This window comes from Carcharhinus amblyrhynchos, chromosome 6 (assembly GCF_965287045.1).
Source record: "Carcharhinus amblyrhynchos chromosome 6, sCarAmb.v2.hapA, whole genome shotgun sequence".
In the NCBI taxonomy this organism is placed as follows: Eukaryota; Metazoa; Chordata; class Chondrichthyes; order Carcharhiniformes; family Carcharhinidae; genus Carcharhinus; species Carcharhinus amblyrhynchos.
In genome coordinates this window covers 51,645,204-51,667,858 of record NC_137329.1, presented here as the reverse complement: position 1 = coordinate 51,667,858, position 22,655 = coordinate 51,645,204, and the positions used below count along the sequence as shown (strand labels likewise).

The 22,655-nt window shown below is 40.6% G+C and overlaps 1 protein-coding gene across 1 annotated transcript in view; it reads left to right on the top strand.

Annotated features, from left to right (window-relative positions):
- mrpl23 (mitochondrial ribosomal protein L23) overlaps positions 1–22,655 on the top strand; it is a 51,341-nt gene that overhangs the window by 19,161 nt on the left and 9,525 nt on the right. The gene's annotated exons all lie outside the window — the stretch shown is intronic.

Genomic DNA, 22,655 nt, shown 5'->3' with positions numbered 1-22,655 from the left:
TCCAAAATGTTTCCGGAAGATGGTGAATAATTTGTGCATCACTCACTGTGTTGGATAGTAATTGGGAGAAGAAGCTCTGGTTTACATCCTGTTGTTCTTGGCCGAATGTAGCAGATAAAACTTAATCCAGAGAAATGTGAAGTGATCCATATTAGGAATGGAGAATAAGGTGAGGCAAAATAAAAAAAAGTGACACTTCTAAAGGTGATAAACATTGCTATTGGGTCAAACGTCATAGTCTGTCTGAGAGTATGAGAAAACGAATGTACTTTTATGTGGCCCCTTTCATCCCTCAGAATATGCCTAAGTATTTCACAATCACTATTAGGCAAGAAAATATGGCTTTCAATTTGTGCTTAGTGAGGTCTGGCACATAACATGTGAGCAAAAAAAGCCTACTTAATCTGTTTTGGTGTTGATTGAAGTAAAAGCATTGGGAGGTTCCATGGACCAGTTATACCTGAATGGGAAAAGAGCAGGGGATGAATGTGTGCAAATCATTGAAGATGGCAGGGAGGTTGAGAAAGTTGTTAACAAGATTTACAGGATCCTGGGCTTTATAGATAGAGATATAAAGTAAAGGAGTAACAAAGTTGCAGTGATCCTCTATAAAGTTTGACCTCAATTAGAGCATTGTGTCCATTCCTGGGCAACACACTTTTTATAAAGAGGGAAGGTATTAAATTATGAGAATGTTTCCAGGAATGAGAGACTTCAGTTTCATGGTGAACCAGGTGTTGTTCTCCTTGGGGAGGAGAAGTGTGGGAGGAAATTTGATAGAAGTGCTCAACATCATGAGGGGTCTGGACAGAGTAGAGAAATTCTGTTTCCATTGCCTGAAAGAACCAGTGGACAGTAATCTAAGGTAAATATTAAAGAACCAAAGATGGCATGAGAAAAAACTATTTACACAGTGAATTAAAGAACCAAAGATGGCATGAGAAAAAACTATTTACACAGTGAATGATTAGGATTTGGAATGTACTGCTTAGAAGTGTGGTGTGGTTAGATTCAATTCTGGCTTTCAAAAGGAAACTGGATCTTTATCTGAACAGGGAAAATGCACAGGGCTACAGGGAAAAGGCAGGATGGTACCATTAATTGAGTTCTTACAGAGGGCTGGCAGGAGTATGATTGGCTGAATAGTCTCCTGCGCTGTAACCATTATAATCCCAATAGTGTCTGGGTTTGAGGGGATTGATGGAGTTAGAAGGAGAGAAACTATTTCAGCTAGCAAGAGGGTAGATAACCAGAGGACATAAATTTAAGATAATTGCCAAGAGAAGCTGGGAGATGAAAAATGTTTGTACAGAGCGCATTGTTGTGATCTGGCATGCATTATCTGAAAGGTGGTGGTGGAAGCAGATTCAGTAATAATTTTCAAAGGGAATGGAATATATAATTCAAAAGGAAAATTGCAGGGCTAAGGGAAAAGAACGGGAGTGGGACTAATTGGATAGCTTATTCAAAGAACCACCACAGATACAATGGACTAAATAGCCTTCTTTTGTGTTGTATTATTGCATTGTGCCTGACTTATCCCAACAAAACATGCAAAACCACCGTCCCTCTACCAGCCGGTCTAGCTGAATAGGATATCTAAAGATGCTTTTACCTATTGAGTCATCAAATCTGTGTGATTTTTTTTCCCCCCAAATTGACAAAATTTCAAAAGAAGAAAGATTATATTCCTCCCATGTCCTTGAACGTTATTTCCGCTTTATACAAGCAGTGCTAAAGAGAGCTGAACGTGGGTGGTGGTTTGCAAATTCTGTATTTCAAACGAATGGCAGTTGAATAAGAGAACAAATGTCCAAAGAATGTGGTGAGTAGCGCGGATAGCTGTTTTGCTGGATGCAGGGCAGTGGTAAAAATGTCTGGCAGATGATTCAGATGTTAATGAGTGGCTAGGGAAGAGGAAGGTTAAGGCTTCCCTGGAGCAGCTTGTTCTTGATAAACAGGAAACGTTAATTTTTATTTCAGCAATTATTTTTTTAATCCTCACGAGCTAGTTGGAGCAGTGTGTCGGGTCAGTAAGTGTTGTGTTTGCTCACTTGTTTACAAGCTGCCAAATGATGGAATGGGACAGTTTCAGAGGTGACTAATTGACAATAAAATGGGAAAGAGAGGTAAAATACTTTTTTAAGCAAGTAAGCCTTGTGAGGCAGATATTCCCACTGACTGTGTGTTGGGTACAAAGTTTCTCATAAATCCTGGCCACCGATTTCCTGATTTGAACACCTAAATAGTTCTCTGAGGAGAGGTGAATCAGCAAATTGACCCCAGTGAGCCACTTGCCTAACTTTCGGCTGTGGTTTTGTTACATACATTATGTAGTGGAAACTTCATGGTCAGATGTTTACACAGTTGGGGAAAATAAAAGAACCTGCATTTTCAACAGCTCCTGATATTGCAAACCACTTTGTGTGCAATAGGCTACTTTGAAGTCCACAAAACATTGCTATCGGGTCAAACGTCATAGTCCGTCTGAGAGTATGAGAAAGCGAATGTACTTTTATGTGGCCCCCTTTCATCCCTCAGAATATCCCAAAGTATTTCACAGTCACTATTAGGCAAGAAAGTATGGCTTTCAATTTGTGCTGAGTGAGGTCTGGCTCATAACATGTGAGCAAAAAAACCTACTTAATCTGTTTTGGTGTTGATTGAACTGTAAGCATTGGGAGGTTCCATGGATCAGTTATGCTCACCTGAATGGGAAAAATGGGTCTTGATTTAATATCTTGCCTGAATGATAATGTCTCACAATGCAACACATTCCCTTAGTACTAGTTCCTGGAATCAGGTTTGAATCCATGAGCTCATTAAGCTGTCACAAGAAGTCTTTCATACAATGTTGTTTCATATCATAGGGCAAATCCATCTCTTGAACACCTTGACTGGCTCCTAGGAGAAGGATGCAGGTTAATATGGAAGGAGAATATTATTTGGTGTGCGAGAGCCTGTTACAGGACAGTAATCTATGAAGAGGCAGCACCCTGAGCTTCTCTCTTCCTCAGCTTAACGTACCTCAGGATGAGTGACCAAAGTGCCTCTATTCTTAATTAATCTCTGCCCCTAATGCTTGGATAAGTACACCGAAAAACCCAAAACTCCAGAATATGACTTGCACTCTGTGATTGCTGAGCATTCAAAATGGGGATGTGTGTGGAATAACTTCCTGAAATATGTAACAATACTATTTGCTTCCCAAAAGATTTTTAAAAAAAGTTCTGGTAACTGATCCTCTGTAGTCAGGTTGGATTTCATGATTAAGTTTAGTTTTGGCATGATACAATTTGTATTTCAGTCTTGCAACTTGGATCCCGGTGGCAAAAAATGTGGACATAGCCACAAATGCTGACCCTTTCTGGGATGTCACCTTGCTCCTCATAAGTCATGACATTCTGGTTTGGAAGGCGTATTCCCAATTTTAATAAGTCCAAAAAACTCCCTGCCTTATGACAAAAACATACAGTTAAAATACTTGCAGCATTTCAATATTTCTGTGCAGCAGCTGAATATTATTATTTGTCAGGCTTTATAATAGTTTAAACAAAATACCACCAAAGTCTGTTTTGACTTTTGCTAAAATGAATGAGATTTTACTCTTACACTAATGCTTGCAATATGTATTCCTTAAGTGAGGCAGTGTTAAGAATCATATGAGAACCTTGGTGTTAGTAGAGAAAACACAGAAAACACAGAATCATCTCAGAATGTTGCACAAGTGCTTTATGGCTAATAAATTGTATTTGAGATGTGGTTGCTGTTGTAATGCACACAGGAAAGCTCCACCAATAGCAAAAAAAGAATGATACAACATCGAAGAAGGTTATTCAGCCATCCACTTTGAAGGAATAATCCAATTAGACTGGTTCTTTCACCATAATCCGCAAAATTTCTCTGAAAGTTGCTAAATTTGCTTCCACTGTCATTTCAGGTCGTACATTGCAACATAAAATAAACTCCAGGTTCTTTTGTCAGTTTCCTTAAATCTATATTGTCAGGTTACTGGCACTGCTGCCAATAGAAACAGTTTCTGTATCAATTCTCTTTCTTTACCCTATCAAAACTTTTATGATTTTGAACAGCTCTATCAAGTCTCTCTTCAATCTTTCCCGCTTTGAGAAGAGCACTGTTTCCATATAACTGATACCATTCTAGTAAATTTCCTTGGCACCCTCTCTTGCGGTCTTGACATTATTCTGAGATCCACATTTTGGGAACATTCTGTTTTTGGTGGTGTTGATTGATGGGGAGAGTTTGGCCAGGACATCAGCAGAATTGCTCTGCTTTTCGAACAGAGCAGTGGGATTTTTCTATGTTGTCCTGATCAGGCAATCAGGGTCCCAGTTTAATGTTCACCGAAAAGATAGCACCTTCAGTTATGTAGTACTCCATTGTGCTCTTGGTCTATCTATATCATGTGCTCAGGTCTGGGGGCTTGATGCCACAATCTACTGACTCAGGCATGAATTCAGCCACTGAGCTTGGGCTGAAGAATGGTCCTGATGACCGGTTTTTACTGGTCAGTGATTTAGAACATTCATTTGATGACATTCATATTACATTTTGTTTTGTTCTGGTTTCTCTTGGGGCATTTAGAGGTTATTTATAAGACTGGAACCAATTTTTCTACATGTATTATCACTATTGATAAGACTTGCTTAAAAAAAGTTATTAGTCTCAAAATGCTCAGAATATTGTGCATTGTGCTGCAAATGAAAATTCCCCTTTCATTTCTCAAATTAAAAAACTGTTCTCTTCACTCTTCTTGGAGTTCTATTCATAGGAACAGGGGTAGGCCATTCAGCCCATCAAGCCTATTCCACCATTCAATGAGATTATTAACTGTGGCCTAACTCCATATATCTACCTTTGGCTCATATCCCTTAATACTTTACTTAACAAAAATTTATTTGTCTCAGTTTAAAGCTAGCAACTGATCTAGAATCAACTGTTCATGGAAGAGAGTTCCAAACCTCTACCATGCTTTGTGACATCTTTCTGAACAGTCTGGTGCTAACTTTTAGACTATGCCCCTACTTGTAGAATCTCTAACCAATGGCAATAGTCTTTATCTATCCTGTCAATACCTTGAAGACTTTGATCAGATCACCCCTTAACCTGCTAACTTCTAGAGAAAATGGGTAAATTTCATAATCTCTACTCATAATTGAAAATGTGAAGTCCAGGTATCATTCTTGCAAACCTACAATGCACTCCATCCGAGGTCAATATATTCTTCCTGAGGCGTGGTGCCCAGACCTGCTTACAGTGCTCCAAGTGGGGCCTAACCTGGGTTTTGTATAGCTGCAGCATAACTTCTGCATCCTTATAACCAGCCCTCTAGATACAAAAGCCAACATTCCATTAACCTTCTTGGGACAGTATGGTGGCACAGTGGTTAGCACTGTTGCCTCACACCACCAGGGACCCAGGTTCAGTGCCAGCTTGGATTACCGTCTGTGTGGAGTCTGCACATTCTTTCTGTCTATGTGAGTTTCCTCTGGGTGCCCCGGTTTCCTCCTGCAGTCTGAAACATTAGGTGCATTGGCCAAGCTAAATTCTCCCTCAGTGTATCTGAACCGGTGCCAGAGTGTGGCAACTAGGGAATATTCACAGTAACTTCATTGCAGTGTTAATGTAAGCCTACTTGTGACACTAATAAATAAACTTTAAACATTTTTGATAATTTTTTTACACCTGTTTGTGGCATTTTAAAGATCGGTGCACTTGAGTCCCAAGTCTCTTTGGAAATCTAATATATTTAACTTCATGCTATCTAGAAAGTACTCTGATCTATCCTTTTTTGGTCCAAAATGAATAACCTCACACTTGTCTAGATTGAAATGCCACAATTTTGTCCATTCACCTAATCTGTCAATATCCCTTCGTAATTTTATCCTATCATCTATAATGTCTATGTTGCTGCCTAACTTTGTGTCATCAGTAAATTTGGATACATGGCTTTCTGTGCCATTATCTAAGTCATTAATAAATAATGTGAACAATTGGGCCCTAACACAGATCCTTGTGGGGCACCACTAATCACATCCTGCCAATTTGAGTATCTACCCAGTATCCCTACTTTCTGTCGCTTGCCACTTGATCAATTTCCCGGCTATGTCGTAATTTGTCCTCAATTCTCAGGACTTCTACCTTAGTTAGCAGTCTCTTGTGTGAGACTTTATCAAAACCTTCTCGAAGTCCACATAAACATCATCTGTAAAGATTCCTCTGTCCATTACCCAAAAAATTCAATGAGGTTTGTTTGGCATGACCTACCGGTCATGAATCCATGTTGGCTCTCTGACATCTGAAAATACTTAAGGTGTTTATTGCCCTATCCTTGATTATAGACTCTATCAACAATTTTCCCAACATGGATGTTAAGCTAACTGGCCTTTGTATCATTCCCATTCAGTAGAATCTATGCTTTTTTTTACATTTTAGTAAGCCCTTTCATTTAGTTTAATGCTGTCCCTTATCTATTTAGTAGCACAGGGCTTTTCCTTCTCATGGGTAAGAACTGAAATTGCGGAACTAAGTCATGTACTGCTGCTGCATGTTGGCATCACTGGGACCCGGAGCATTATTTCAGTGGAAGCTCGAAACTGTTACAACTTCCTCCATTGTGATGTTCCTTGAGAGTCCGATTTGAGCTTACAAACTTTCTGCCACAATTGGTAGTGTACTTGTGGTGAGTGAGCCAATTTTCATCCTTGATGTCATTAGTATCTAGAATCCTATCAACCTCTACTCTGAACATACTCAGTGACTGAGCCTCCACAGCCCTTGCGGGTAGAGAATTCTAAAGAATGGCATTTGAATCTAAAGGGGAAATGTGATGCAGCTTGTAAAGCAGTCGTTTCTTTGCTTCATTTCATGGTAGATTCTAACACTGTCATTGCCTCCTTATGTTCCCTGATCTCATTCACAAGTTGGTTCCTGGACTACTAAAGAGGAGGAAATCCTTACATCACATATCATATTTCCATATCATAACTTTGCTGTTCAAGGGGGTGGTTCTCTATTTCCAGATATGATTATACAGTTCTATCATAACCACAACATAAAGTGCCAGGTGCTTGAAATTCAAATGCTAAAAATCCACATTCAGTCCTTTTGTTTGTACTAATCTTTGCAGCTTGTTTTCTGGGTTAATAAGAATGGGGAGTGATCTCATCGAAGAGTGCCAAATTATTTTGGGGCTCAACAGCGTGGATGCAGGAAGGATGTCTCCCTGGTTGAGGGAGTGTCTAGAACCAGGAGACATAGTCGCAGAATACGAGGTAGGGTATTTAGGAATAAGATGAGGAGGAATTCTTTGAAATTCTCTACTCCAAAAGGCTGTGGAGGCTCAGTTACCGAGCATGCTCAAAGTAGAGGTCAATAAATACTAATGACATCAAAGGATACAGGGATAGTGCAGAATGATGGCATTTAAGTGGATCAGCCAGGATCTTTATAAATGGTGGAGTAGGCTTGAGGGGCTGAATAGCCTCCTCCTGCTCTTAACCTAAAGATCACAGTAATTGTTCATGGATTATTTTTGACATATTATACAATGTTGATGTTTGTATGTGTCAATGTAAATATCTACCAATGTTCCATATGTGAAAGGCTTCTTATTGTAAGATCACAATTCATTTTCAAATAAGCTTCTATCCATTTATCCATTTAGCATGGCCAACCAACCTAACCCACACATCCAAAGAAGTGTGGGCTAGGTTGGTTGGCCATGCTAATATTGCCCCTTAGTGTCCTGAGATGCGTGGGTTAGAGGGATTAGCAGGTAAAATGTAGGGATATGGGGGTAGGGCCTGTGTGGGATGTGGTTGTTGTAGACTCGTTGGGCTGAATGACCTCTTTCTGCACTGTAGGGTTCTATGATTCTATCAAAAGAGCGACAGAAAATATTGGTATATTCACAGAGCATATTGAAGATGCCTGTTTATAATTAAATATGTTCAATATGATTTTAAAAAAGCTCTTATCCTCTAGATGGCAGTATTGTCTTCAAACATTGCACTTCCTGCTTTTAGGAAAGCAGACTTTCTCTCACTATGCTAGATGGTAGCACAGCATCTTTCTAGATTTATATTGTAATGTGTAATCTTACCTTAAATTCCACTGCCACTGGTGAAATGATTTTACAGAATTATACCATTAGTGCTCAGACCGTACTGAAAGACTCAAGCAAGCTCAATCTTAAAGTATGCTGCTGCTCCATTGGGTGTGGCATTATTTGAACCTGTTGACCATTGCTCAGTGCAAATGATGACCAACCCTGTGGTTTCTGGGTGGAAAATCCATTTTGATGACTTCGGAGGATGAGGCTGGGAGTTCCCTTCTCATCCTGATTTTGTGTGTTGTCTCTGTGAAATGAGCAAGTAGCTCTTATTTTGACTCCTTGATGGAGAATGTAAATATGATTGAAGAGACTTTGTGGTTGGCCTTAGCACTGGATGACAGGATTGAGTTTTATTGCATGAGGTGTTAAAGAACAGTGCCTGCTTAACTGCATTAGTGGAAAAGAGCAGAGCCAAGGACCTGTGCCTTACCCATCTCTTCTTTTCCCAAGACACCATTTTATTAACTCGATTTCTACTCCTTCACCAGCACTCCTCATCAGATATAAAGATGTAGCACCTTATTAGCTTGACGTTCTTAAATTAATGTGTTTCGCGAGGAAAAAAAAACTTGTCTGGCCAGTTTCTGGTTATCTGTATGAATAATTGATTCTACTCCGGTTAGGTGCTTAGAACTTTCAGTGGGCCCTCTGAAAGAGAAGTTCTTATTCAAATGTGCGATAACACAACATAAATCTCCAGTCTATACTGTTGTAGACCAAGGAAGCAGAAATAAGACAAGTTCCACGTGAATGGGGCATAACATGTGTCACCTCTATCAATGGTGCTTTCTCCCAGCCATTGCCCCACTGGGCTGACCGATGCATCGCGTTCTAATCACTGGAATTATTTTCCTTTTGAAAGTCCATTTAAAAAGCATAATCACTGTATAATCATTTTAAATCCACACTGCAGTAGCGTAATTAGCAATTGCATTGTCTTCCGTTGAGCTGAAACCAAAGCACAAAGAGAACATAGTACACCATCAGACCTATCCTTTTACAGTGCCCTCTTACCTAATTCTTCGCTGGCTTTGTGTTAATGTTGAGCATAAACAGAGCAAACACTACGAACTAGGGAAGTAAGTTTGATCTGAAACATAATTTTGCTTATAAATTACCAAGTCAACCATCTCACAGATATCACAGCTGTTTCTGTTCTTTGGTTCTTTCTATCCCTTTCAAGCACTGAAATGTTGTGGTCAAATGCAATTTTTCTCTGCATCTTACAGTTTTTGATGTGAGTATTTTTCCTGTAGAGCAGTACCTTGCCCCAAATTTAAGCCTTTATGTACTGTATCAGCACAAGTGTTTGATTCAGTTTTATGAATTTTAAATTGTTATGGAAAATTGATTTCTTAAAAATACAGGAGTTTAGCCTTCCACTATCAAGCTAGGTTGGCTGTAAAACTGGGTGGGTTGGGGTGGAGGGGGGGATATTTTACCTTTTTTTCGATTGGGGACCATCACATCAAGGGTTGCATACTGTTAGTGCACTAAGTTTTTGGATTGTGAAAGGTCTTGATTTTCAAGTTTTGAGGCTTTTTCGTCAATAAACAGTATAAATGTAAGACTTGTGAGGATTCATTTTTTTCCTACTTAAGTCTGTCTAAACATATTGATCTGCCTTTTTTAAAGCAAATTCTTTGTTGTGATCAAATGTGTTTTTGGCAAGGAGAAACTGAGAGCAACCTTTTCTAGTTTGTTTGACACATAGCAACAGTGAATTGGTTTAAAATTATAGTAAAGTTGTCAACTGATCGAACCCACCAGCAGGTCCTTTCACTGTAGCAATTGTTTACAGTAACAGAGGATATTTTCAGTAAATGTCATTGGACCTAGTGTCTTATTTCCTGGTTTTTGCTCCCATGCCCTTGAAATGTAATTGGAAAGCTATTTTTGCTTGTACAAGTGTACAGAATGCACAGAAGGTGTCCAAGAGAGAGAGTGTGGCATGGGTTTACAGTGATATTCCTGTGGGCTCATAAAGTGATTGGTTTGCTATGTTACAGACCATAGCACACTTTTGTGTATCTTTTTCCATGCTAGGCTGATGTGTGACTGGAAAGCAAAAGTGTTTGTGCAATGATTTATTATTCTTTTGGGGCTATTTTATTAGCCTTCACACACTGCCAGTTACAACGGTCAAGCCTACTTTTGGCTCCTGATGGTTGAAGTGTTGACATTAGTGAGGAAAAGGAGCAGCAGAACGTAATATTCCCAATAGTACTCAATACCAACACATTAATTTAAAACTAATCTTGACTGACATTAAAAGAGAAAATAAACCTTGTTTCTGGCTTCCATTCTTTATTGCCCCATCCTTGTTTGTGTGGTATGTCTCTTTTTGGGTCAGTTTGCCTCTCACTTTTCTGTCTGACATTCTATCCACAGACCTTGCATATTGCTTCCTTTTCTAATTTTTCCTTCAGTGTTAGTCTTTCACTAACCTGTACCCACTTTTGTGTGGTTTCTCCTTCTGACAGTGCACTTGAATGCTACTGATGACTTTAGGATAGCTTCATTGATATTAAGTACCATCTTAAAAATCCTAATTCCACAGAATCGTACGTAAATTTAATTACAGAAAAAAAATTACATTTAAAGATCTGCATTTATATAGTGCCTTTTGCAACGTCAAGATGCCTCAAAAGCGCTTTGCAATCAATTAATATTTTTGAAGTATTGTCACTGTTGCAATGGGTGACATGTGGCAGTCAGTTTGCCTGCTATAAAGCCCCCTTAAAGCAAAGGGATCACCTGTCTCAGTGATGTTTGTAGAATATTGGCCAGAATGCTGGGGGAGCTCCCCTGCTTTTCTTCAGAATAATGGCTGTGGGATCTTCTACACCCCCTGAGGGGGCAGTCGGACCGCAGTGTAACATTTCATCCAAAATGCAGCATCTCTGACAGTGCAGCACTCCCGCAGCCTTGACTTTGTGCTTTATTTTGTGGAGTCGAAATTGAAACCACAGCCTCTGACTCTGCAAAAATGTTATCCATTGAGCCACAGCTGACCCTTTGTGACTATTATTTACGAACTGAGTATTTGTGGTTTATTTTGCTGAGTCCTATTCTTGTATTAATTTCCATCTGAATGGCTGCTTCATTGGTAAAGCTTAGAAAATCTTGCTGTATGAGTCTTTTTCCCCTTGGTCCTCGTGAACTGAGCCATTATACATTCAAAGCAGTGCACAAACAAGGTAGTTTTACTGAATGCCCAGATTGCCATGTGATGGAAAGAATGTTTTTTTAAAAATACATAAACAGACATTGGTGATGTTAAAACACTACCTGTACTGGGTGCACTATCGACACCAATAATATGACTAGGAAAGAACATATATGAGGCATTGTGCATTGTTCTCTATGGAGACTTCCATATGTGTATATGCAGGGTAATTGATATCAGTAATTGGTGAAATAAGAGGGTCAAATGAAAAATGCGTTATGGAAAATCTCTGTCTCTTTTGCCTTTGTCTCCCCTTGTTAGGTGCTGAATCTTGATAGAGAGTTTTAAAAATTCTTTTGTGGGATGTGGTTTAGGTACACCCACTCTTAGGAAGCTCTTAGAAAGAGAGCTCCAGGATTTTGACCAAGCATCAACAATGGAGCAATTGGAGGGAAGCTCACAGGTGGTAATATTCACAAATGTCTGCTGTTCTTGACCTTCTAAGTATTGGAAGTAACAGGTTTGGAAGATACTGTCAAAGGAGCCTTTGTGAGTTGTTGCAATGCATCTTGGAGATGGTACAAACTGTTGCCATTATGTATCAATAGTGTTTGGTCGATAGGTGTCCATTAAGCGAGTTGCTCTCCTGAATTGCATCAAACTTCTTGAGTTTCATTGGAATTACACTTTGCCAGGCAAGTGTAGAGTAGTCACACTCAGTTACATTCCTGACTTGTGTCTTGTAGATGGTGGACAAGCTTTGTGGATTTAGGAGGTGCATTACTTGTTCCAGAATTCCCAGCCTCTGACCTAATGGCACACTTAGTCAAATTCCCCTGGATTTAAGGTCAAGGATGTCACTCTCACCTCACCAACTTCAGCTCTTTTGTCCACGTTTAGACCAAGGCTATAATGGAGTCAGGAGCTGAGGAACCCCGGAAGAATCCAAGCTGAGGGACAGTGTGCAGGTTATTGTTAAGAAAGTGCTGCTTAATAGTACTGTTGATGACCCCTTTCTTTCCTTTGCTGATAATTGAAGGTAGACTGATAGAGTAGTAATTGGTTGGTTTGGACTTTTCCTGTTTTTTGTGGACGGGATGTACCTGGGCAATTTTCCAAATTGTCGGGTAGATGCCAATGTTGTAGCTGTACTGAACCAGTTTGGCTAGGGACGTGGTAAGTTCTGGCGCACAGGTTTTCAGTACTATTGCTGGAATGTTATCAGGGCACATTGCCTTTGCAGGATCCAATGCCTTCAGCCATTTTTTTGATATCAAAGTGAATGAATCAAATTGGCTGAAGGCTGACATCTGTGAGGTTGGGGACCTCAGTAGAAGGCCAAGATGGATCATCCATGCAGCATTCCTGGCTTAAGATGGTTGCAAATGTTTCAGTCTTGTCTTCTAGCATTGAGGTGCTAGGTTCTACCCCTTCATTGAGGATAGGGATATTTGTGGACCTCCTCTTGTTATTTGTTTAATTGTGTATCAGCATTTATGACTGAATGTGACGAAAGTGTAGTGCTTTAGTCTAATCGGTTGGTTGTGGAATTGTTTAGCTCTGTCTATTGCTTGCTGCTTCTGATTTTTGACACCAAGTAGTCCTATGTAGTAGCTTCACCAGGTTGACACCTCATTTTCAGGTATGTCTGTTGCTACTCCTGATATGCCCTCCTGCAATCTTCGTCAAACCAGAATTGATCCCAGGCTTTGTGGTAATGTTAGAATGGGGGAACGCCAGGCCATGAGCTTACAGATTGTGGTTGAATGCAATTTGCTCCTGTTGATGGCCCACAACGCATAGTAATGCCCTGTTTTGAGTTGTAGATCTGTTAGAAATTTATCCCATTTAGCATGGTGATGGTACCACACAAAACAGGTTAAGGCATCCTCATTGTGAAGAAGGGATTTTGTTGCCACAAGGACTGTGTGGTGGTCAGGATTAAATCCATTAAAATTTTACCTCTTGTTAGTTCCCTCACCAACTACCACAGGCCCAGTCTAGCAGCTATGATATTCAGAACTCAGCCAGCATCATCAGTAGTGGTGCTACAGCACTACAGTTGATGATGGATGTTGAAGTCCGCCAAAGAGATGTACACCTCAGTGGTGTAAACTTAGTGTAATGATTCATCTGCTGAGGGCTGAGTAGTAGGTGGTAATCAGTAGGAGGTTTTCTTGGCCATATATCATCAAGGAGGAAATAGCGAGGCATCTTGAGGAGAATTGCTTGATAGAGCAGACGCGGCACAGTTTCGTTAGGGGGAAGTCGTGTCTGACAAATTTATTGGAGTTCTGTGAGGATGTGTCTAGGGCGGTGGATAGAGGAGAGCCGGTGGATGTGGTCTTTCTTGATTTTCAGAAGGCGTTTGACAAGGTACCTCACAAGAGGTTATTGCAGAAGGTAAGGGGGCACGGAGTTGGGGGTAGGGTGTTAGCGTGGATAGAGGATTGGTTGTCAAATAGGAGGCAGAGAGTGGGGGTCAACGGGTGCTATTCGGATTGGCGGTTGGTGACTAGTGGAGTGCCCCGGGGTCGGTGCTGGGGCCTCAGCTATTTACCATTTATATAGATGATCTGGAGGAGGGAACCAAGTGTAGGGTGTCGAAATTTGCTGATGACACCAAGATTGGTGGAACAGCAAATTGCGCGGAGGGTGTGGAGAGTCTGCAGAAGGATCTAGATAGGCTGGGCGAATGGGCCAGGAACTGGCAAATGGAATTTAATGTTGGCAAGTGCGAGGTGGTCCACTTTGGTAGGAAGGACTATTACTTACATGGCGAAAATCTGCAGCAGGCGACGGTGCAGAGGGACCTCGGGGTCCTTGTGCACGAGTCGCAAAAACCCAGCCTGCAGGTGCAGCAGGTGGTCAGGAAGGCTAATGGGATGCTGGCCTTCATAGCGAGGGGGATTGAATATAAAAGTAGGGAGGTCTTGCTGCGGCTGTATAGGGCATTGGTGAGGCCGCAGCTGGAGTACTGTGTGCAGTTTTGGTCGCCGCACTTACACAAGGATATTTTGGCCTTGGAGGGAGTGCAGAGGAGGTTTACTAGGCTGATACCGGAGTTGAGGGGATTGAGCTATGAGGAGAGGCTGAATAAACTAGGCTTGTACTCGTTGGAGTTAGAAGAATGAGGGGAGATCTCATTGAGACGTATAAGATGATGGATAGGATAGAGGTGGAGAGACTCTTCCCGCTCAGGAAGGACAGTAGGACTAGGGGGCACAGCCTCAAGATAAAGGGAGGGCGGTTTAGAACGGAGTTGAGGAGGAACTTCTTCACTCAAAGGTGGTGAATCTCTGGAATTCTCTGCCCGTTGAAGTGGTGGAGGCTGCCTCGCTAAATATTTTTAAGACGTGGGTTGATGGGTTTTTGATAAGCGAGGGGATTAAGGGTTATGGGGAGAGGGCGGGAATGTGGAACTGAGCCACGACAGATCAGCCATGATCTTATTGAATGGCGGGGCAGGCTCGAAGGGCTAGATGGCCTACTCCTGCTCCTATTTCTTATGTTCTTATGTTCTTATTTGATCTGATGACTCCGGTTTGTTCCCACAGTCTGAAGATATGCTGGTTAGGGGTATTGACCTGAACAGGCGCCGGAGTGTGGCGACTAGGGGAATTTCACAGTAACTTAATTGCAGTGTAATGTAAGCCTTACTTGTGACTAATAAATAAACTTCTGATGCTATGAGACTTTCATGAGATCCGAAATCAATGTTCAGGGCTCCCGGATCAACATCATACTGACTCTATACCAGTGTGCCACTACCTCGTATGGGCCTGTTCTGCTGGTGGGACAGGACATAACTGGGAATGATGATGGCGTTGTTTGGGACACTGTCTGTGAGATATGATTCCGTGAATATGGCTATGTCAGGCTATTGCTGGACTGATCTGTGGGATAGCCCTGTTTCCGGGGCCTGTTTCCATAAGTCTTGCAGCCCTCTAATGTTTTAAGTGGCTATTAATTTGTGACTTTGACAGTGAAGTTGACAAGCTATTTGGTTACAGAAGGTGTCACAGTCAACTGAAACCCTGTCTTCATTGGACAGCTACACAAGATCACAGTCCAGCATTCATTGCTAGGTAGCTATCCAAAGCACAAACTGTTCTTTCTTTTCTGCCTTTCCTAGCATGGGACACCGAGGCAAATAATATTGTTGCTGTCTGTGAACTAACCAAGTACAGACTAAAAAGTTTTTTTTTAAAGTGTATTTATTAGTTACAAATAAGGTTTACTTTAACACTGCAATGAAGTTACTGTGAAATTTCCCTAGTCGCCACAGTCCGTCGCCTGTTCAGGTCAGTGCACCTCACCAACATGTCTTTCAGAATGTGGGAGGAAACTGGAGCACCTGAGGAAACCCACACAGACACAGGGAAAACATGCAAACTCCACACAGACAGCGACCCAAGCTGGGAATCGAACCCGGGTCCCCGGCGCTGTGAAACAGCAGTGCTGATCACTGTGCTTCTATGCCGCCCCAGATTAGGAGTTGAATTTGGAGTTTGGCCTTTGTGGCTGTATTTGCCTACTAAACTACTTGTAGAATTTCCCTGCATTGTCTATGGGGTGATCATTCCTGGAAATGGAGTCTGTCACTATTATTGAGGCTTTCCATGCCCTTTGGGCATCACAGGGATTGGGGTATTTTATTGATCCCTTCAGTCACATTTTACTTTGATGTTTAAATTTCCCCCTGAGATTCTATGGGGTGATCATGTGGAACTGCTGACCACCAATTGTAATGTACAGAAACACTGAAGGCTCCATAGTGTGGCATTTAGACAGCTAAACTGGGGACTAGCCACACAGATTTCCTAACCAATTGATTTGCTTGTTGCACATATTTGACTATAAACAGTTTGTGGGCTACATATTCAAAGCAGTTGCTATTTCTCCTCTTCCAACTCATCATCAAGCCTTTTCAAGCAGACCTTCACATTCATAGTTTTATTTTGTACTCTGGCAGGCCTGGGCTTGATAATGGTTATAATGGCCTTTGGCTTATGTCCATCTTAAGTAGCTGTGAACTTTGAAACTTGTTGTGTATTTGTTTTTAAACTTTACTGCCCAGGTTTATCTTGGAATATGTCATGTGGAGAGACTAATTTTCTTCAAACATTGTGTTGTTTGAGACTAGCATCACTTCCTGTTGTTAAAAATACAATTTTTTTCCTGTTCATAATTATAGATCTTGTTTCAAGGAGACTGATGGCAAAAATGTAATTTTAGTTTCATTGTACATCTGTCTTGTTAAGTGCTTTAGGAAATGTAGCAGACAGTCATTGATCTTATTCACCATCGATCTGTAGGCATTAGTCCTGAGCTTAAGACTGTCACGCAGCTTCCATTATCTTTTGTTGCCAAATATAGCACCCTCTTGTTGCAAAGCTCAGTCAGCCGAGGCAATTTTCCACATTAGATCTTCAGAAGGGAAATCTTTTTTTTGTAGGACATAGTCATTTCATGCATCTGTTGAACGCGTTGTCTCAAATGGTGATTTGGTTTGATTTATTGTTGTCACATTTATTAGCATAGAGAGAAAAGTATTGTTTCTTGCATGCCATACAGAGCATACAGTTCATAGAGAAGGAAACGAGAGAGTGCAGAATGTAATGTTACAGTTACAGTTTGGGTGTAGAGAAAGATCAACTTAATGCAAGTTAGGCCCATTCAAAAGTCTGATCGCAGCAGGGAAGAAGCTGTTCTTGAGTCGGTTGGTACATGACCTCAGACTTTTGTATCTTTTTCCCGACGGAAGATGGAAGAGAGAATGTCAAAGGGAGTGCGAGGGTTCCTTAATTATGCTTTGCCAAGGCAGCGGGGAGTATAGATAGAGTCAGTGGAAGGGAGGCTGGTTTGCATGATGGATTCTTCAAGGGCTGACAATTTTCAGACCTTGACACAGATTGTAATTGTATGAGAAAGCAGATATGGTTTTGGAAGGACATATTAACAGAATTAAAACCAGGCAAGATGTGAATGATCTGTATGGCAGATGTGGTTTTCTAGCTCCCTTGTCTGGTCTCTGTACCCATCCCTATCTCTAGAACCATTTTCAGCCTTCATTCCTTCAAGGTATCTGTGTACCTCCAATTCTGGACTTCTGGGCATCATTTGCTATCATGGAATACTGTGTACAGTTCTAGTCACCCTATTATAGAAAGGATATTATTAAACTAGAAAGAAAGCAGAAAAGATTTACTAGGATGCAGCTGGGACTTGACAGTTTGTGTTATAAGGAGAGGCTGGATAGACTGGGACTTTTTTCCCTAGAGCGTAGGAGGCTGAGGGTGATCTTATAGAGGCCTATAAAATAATGAGGGGCATAGATCAGCTAGATCGTCAATATCTTTTCCCAAATGTAGGGGAGCCTAAAACTAGAGGGCATAAGTTTAAGGTGAGACAGGAGAGATACAGAAGGGTCCAGAGCAGCAATTGTTTCACTCAGAGCGTGATGAGTGTCTGCAACGAACTGCCAGAGGTAGTCGTAGAGGCAGGTACAATTTTGTCTTTTAAAAAGCGTCTAGACAGTTACATGGGTAAGATGGATATAGAGGGATATGGGCCAAACGCAGGCAATTGGGACTAGCTTAGGGGTTTAAAAAGGGTGACATGGACAAGTAGGACCGAAGGGCCTGTTTCCATGCTGTAAACCTCTATGACTCTATTAGTGATTGCGTCTTCAGTCGGCTGGCCCTAAACCCTGGGATTTTTTTTGTAAACCTCTTTGCTCCTCAATCTCTCTGTTGTGCTCTCTCTTGTTTAAGACACTTTTCAAAACCTATCTTTTTTTACCATGTGTTTTGTCACCTTTCCTTGTAACTCCCTGTGTGCCAAATGTTGTTCAGTAATGCTCTTGTGATGCACCTTGGTTGATTTGCTATAATAAAGATGCTATATCAATGTCAGTTGTTTTATGAGAACTTGGAACACTCCGCCCATAACGGTAGTGGTAATGGGAACAGAACATGATTTCAAAAGGAAATTGGATGGGTGCTTGAAGGAAATAAACATGCAAGGCCACGGGGATTGAGTGGGGAAGTGGGACTGACTAGATTGCTCAGAGCTGACATTGACTCATTGGGCCAACTGGCCTCCTTCTGTGTTGTGAATAACTGTGACTCTATCAATGGGAGTTTCTTTTACTGGATTTCTTAGCTTAAAAATGTAATGTGTTAAGAGATATCATCTTAAAAAATGTTTTCTGAAACAATTCTGGAAGCAAGACTCCTTTTGGCTCTAATAGAAATGTATAACAAAACAAAAAAGTCAGTCAAGTAAGTACAGTCAATTGTTTACCCAGATTCATATCCTGGTTAGCAATCGTCAAGTGGTAGAAATTATTAATATGCATCATTGAGCTTTGTTGATAATCTATTAAGGATATAACAAAGATAGCACTTGTCTGACATGAAGGATAAACATCTTTTGTGCTTTGTGTGCTTATTATGAAACTTGCTTTCCAGTACTATTGTCTTGCAGACTGACCTCTTAAAAGTGAGCTTGTATTTTCAAAGGATTTTAGAATTTAAGAATCAGCCTTTTGATGTAGCAGTTAGTTACTGTTTAGACCTAGCTTCAGTAATTGTGGAGGCAAGACATGTTTCTCAAGGTAGCTGTCCCTACTTAGCTGCACAAAAAACTAACCAGTATTGATCAGGTAGCTGCTTCCATTTTGACAGTGTGAAAGATCTGTGAAGAACTCACCCAATTGATTTGTCTGTTCAGCTCTTTCAAGAAGTGATTCAAGCTGCTGTTACTTGAACTGACTTCAGCAACTTGCTCCTGGCTCCTTGTTTTTGCCTGAAGTTTTTTTGTGGTTTATTCTGTTTAAGTATCTGGAGTGTGAGATGTTTGCCTTCAGTAGAGATGGCATATAATGGAAATTCAGTATGCAATTCAGAGACAAAAAACATTCATTCATAGCATACTATTACTGGCGACTTCTGCACATAAAGCCTCACTTCAGTCCATAAGTGCTGTATGATTGCCTGTGGGAGCTGACCTTTGTGTTTGGCTCGTAAAAGTTTACCAAAACTTAAATTGAAACAGTACTGTCACTGTTAACTACATGTTGTTGGAGCACATGATAAGGAGTATGTGAAAAGCAGTAGGCCATTCAGTCCCTTAAAGCCTGTTTTGCCATTTATTTAGATCATGGCCGACCTATATCTTAACTCCATCTACCCACCTTGATTGTATAGTCCATAATGGCTTTGCTGAACAAAAATCTATTGATCTCTAGTTTGTAATTTGCAACTGGCCTAGGCCCCAGCAGAATTTTGAGAAAGAATAAGTTCCAGATTTCTATTACCCTTTTGTGCATAGAAGTGGAGAACAACTTTCTGATCTTGCTGAGTTTTAAAAAAATCTTTATTTATTGAGGTGGGTTGTCTCACATTCTTTAAAAAGTACCTGGGTGAGTACTTGGCACATCTTAACATTCAGGGCTATGGGTCAAGTGTTGGTAAATGGGATTAAGTAGGTAGGTTAGGTGGTTCTCATGTGTCATTGCAGACTTGATGGACCAAAAGATCTCTTCTGCACTCTAGGAATCTGTGATTCTGGTGCTGCTCTGTGAAATCCTATAAACGATATATTTCCTTTGGTGCAAGGTGGTCCAGACACAGATACGATGCAGGATGAGTAGATTCTTTTGATGGCTGCATGTACTGAGGCATTCATGTGTTTGGGAAAGATTGGTTTGAAATTTGCATCCAGAATAAATTGCTCTGGGCTAAATTTTGATTCTGAGGCCACCACCCCCCCCACATGAAAACAGTTCAAATGCAAGAGAATATCACATCCAACCATAGTTGAAAGTTTCTTTGGACAAATTAGAATTTTGACTTAACCCTCGGCTAATTGCAAGGACCTGATGCCAAATATAGTGTATTTTTGAACACAGCTAATTTGGTTGGCATTATAGAGAGGTGAAGATTGGCCAGAATTCTGGCTGCTAATTGTGTCCCGTACTGATATCAGGGCTGTATCAGGCTTGATTGGGATGTTGTACTATGGCCCACGGTACCTGCCAGAAACAAGGACTACTCGGGCAAGATACTGGAGAGTGGCCATTGAAATTAGAAGTTTAACCCTTCAATAGAAGAAGGTAAATGAGAGAAGATTTGAAATTGGGGAATGGTGGTGATGGGAAAGAATCTTACAGTGTAGTGTTCCAAATTTGATCATCAAAATGGTTCTTAAATTGATTTTTCAGGATTAACATGATCCTTTAGAATTAACTTGATACAGCACTAGCTGTGACCATAGCAACATGACATACAAATTATGTAACCGTCAGTGCTAAATCTCCAAAGTGTATAAGGGAAATACTTAATAGACTTCAATTGTCCTTCTGACCACAAGAAATCTGCCTTCTGGTTCAATGTTTTGATTCAGGTATCTTTAAAGGTTGCAACTAAACCAACTGATCTAAGTGTTTTTTTTATTTGTTCTTGGGATGTGAGTGTCAAAGATAGGGCCAATATTTATTGTTAATCCCTAACAACTAAAACATAGAAGTTAGGAGGAGGCCATTTGGCCCTTCAAACCTGCCCCTCCATTCATTACAATCATGGCTGATCGTACAACTCAATAGCTTAATCCTGCTTTTTCCCTATAACCTTTGGTCCTGTTCATCCCAAGTGCTATATCTAGCTGCCTCATAAATATCTTCAATGTTTTGGCATCAACTACTTCCTGTGGTAACGAATTCCACAGGCACATAAGAACATAAGAAATAGGAGCAGGAGTAGGCCAACTAGCCCTTCGAGCCTGCCCCGCCATTCAATAAGATCATGGCTGATCTGTCGTGGCTCAGTTCCACATTCCCGCCCTCTCCCCATAACCCTTAATCCCCTCTCTTATCAAAAACCCATCAACCCGCGTCTTAAAAATATTTAGCGAGGTAGCCTCCACCACTTCAACGGGCAGAGAATTCTAGAGGCTCCCCATTCTTTAGGTGAAGAAAGGTGGTTATGAACTGACCATCTTGGAATGGAGCGGGAATCACATAAGTGTAAGAGTGGGAAGTTTTCTTCCCATTGGTTGAGGAACCTTAACTGGCACCAGTTTTATTTTTAAATTCTAGAATTAAAGTTCTCAGCGTGCCATGGTGGAATTTGAACTCTCACTCATTGGGTTACTAGCCTATGCTTCTGGATTGCTAGTCCAGTAACATGACCATTGCACTGCCACATCCTTAAAGATTAAAAATATGGTTGATCTTTTCTTGCAAAGAGTGTAACGCCAACTCAGCAGGCTCAGCATCTTGTCCTCTTAGATCTCAAGAAGTGAGCCAGATGTTGAGCTTAAAAAATAAAGATGATAAAAAAATGCAATCTGCACTCCAGGGACAATTACTCTTTTCTACAACTTGCAGTGTATTATTTATCCAGCCATGGAAGAAGGGAATGCAGTTTGGAATCTGCAGTACAAAATCTGGAATGCATACTCCAATGTTGGCTTTTGGGAACCTTTACTTTTACAGTCAGATACCAGACAATAATTATGTTTTACTTTCTGACTGTCATGAAGATCAATTAAATATGTTGAATAATTGATACAACTCAGTACTTGGACTTGCCGAATTTTTAAAGTAGAATTCTTTTGAGGTGAATGGCGGGCATCCTCATGAAATCTTAAGAAAAAAGTTAATTTTGACATTTTATTTAAAATTTATGAATGGAAGTCAAACACTGCTTCTTAACGCCTCCAAATCTATTCTAATATGTCAGAGTATGAACAGAATCCCACTTTCTGGCTTTGGTCTGTTGCTCAGAGCAGGAGCAGAATTATTGATTCCAATTGATAAGAACTTTCCTGAGACCATATCTTTAAAGGGAAACCTGATCATAACTCAGCTGTTTTATTTTAAGCATTCTCAGCTGCCACTTTGTATTCATGTCCGAGTCTTGTAGGTGAACATTGGCAGACTCTTTGACCACAGTGTGGCATCACAGTCAAGCCTGATCCTGCCCTCACCCAGTATTGGCATGGGACAGAGTCAGCAACAAACTTCTGGCCAACGTTCACTTCTCTCTAGTGCCAAATAAATTAGCTTTGTTTACTAGTGCAAATCATTTGGTGTCAGGTTCTTAACATCTCTGCAATTAGCAGAGGGATTAAATTCAAATTCTAATTTCAGAAAGCTTTAACATAGAAACATAGAACATTTATGACCCTGAAGGAAACCATATCCATGCTGGTCGGTAGAGCCAGCCAGTCTATTCTAATCTTATTTTTTTTAGCCTTTGGTATGTAGTCTGTTGTAGATGTGGAATTATTAAATTCCCATTATTAAGAAATTTTCCAAGACCCTGCCTATAATGATAAATT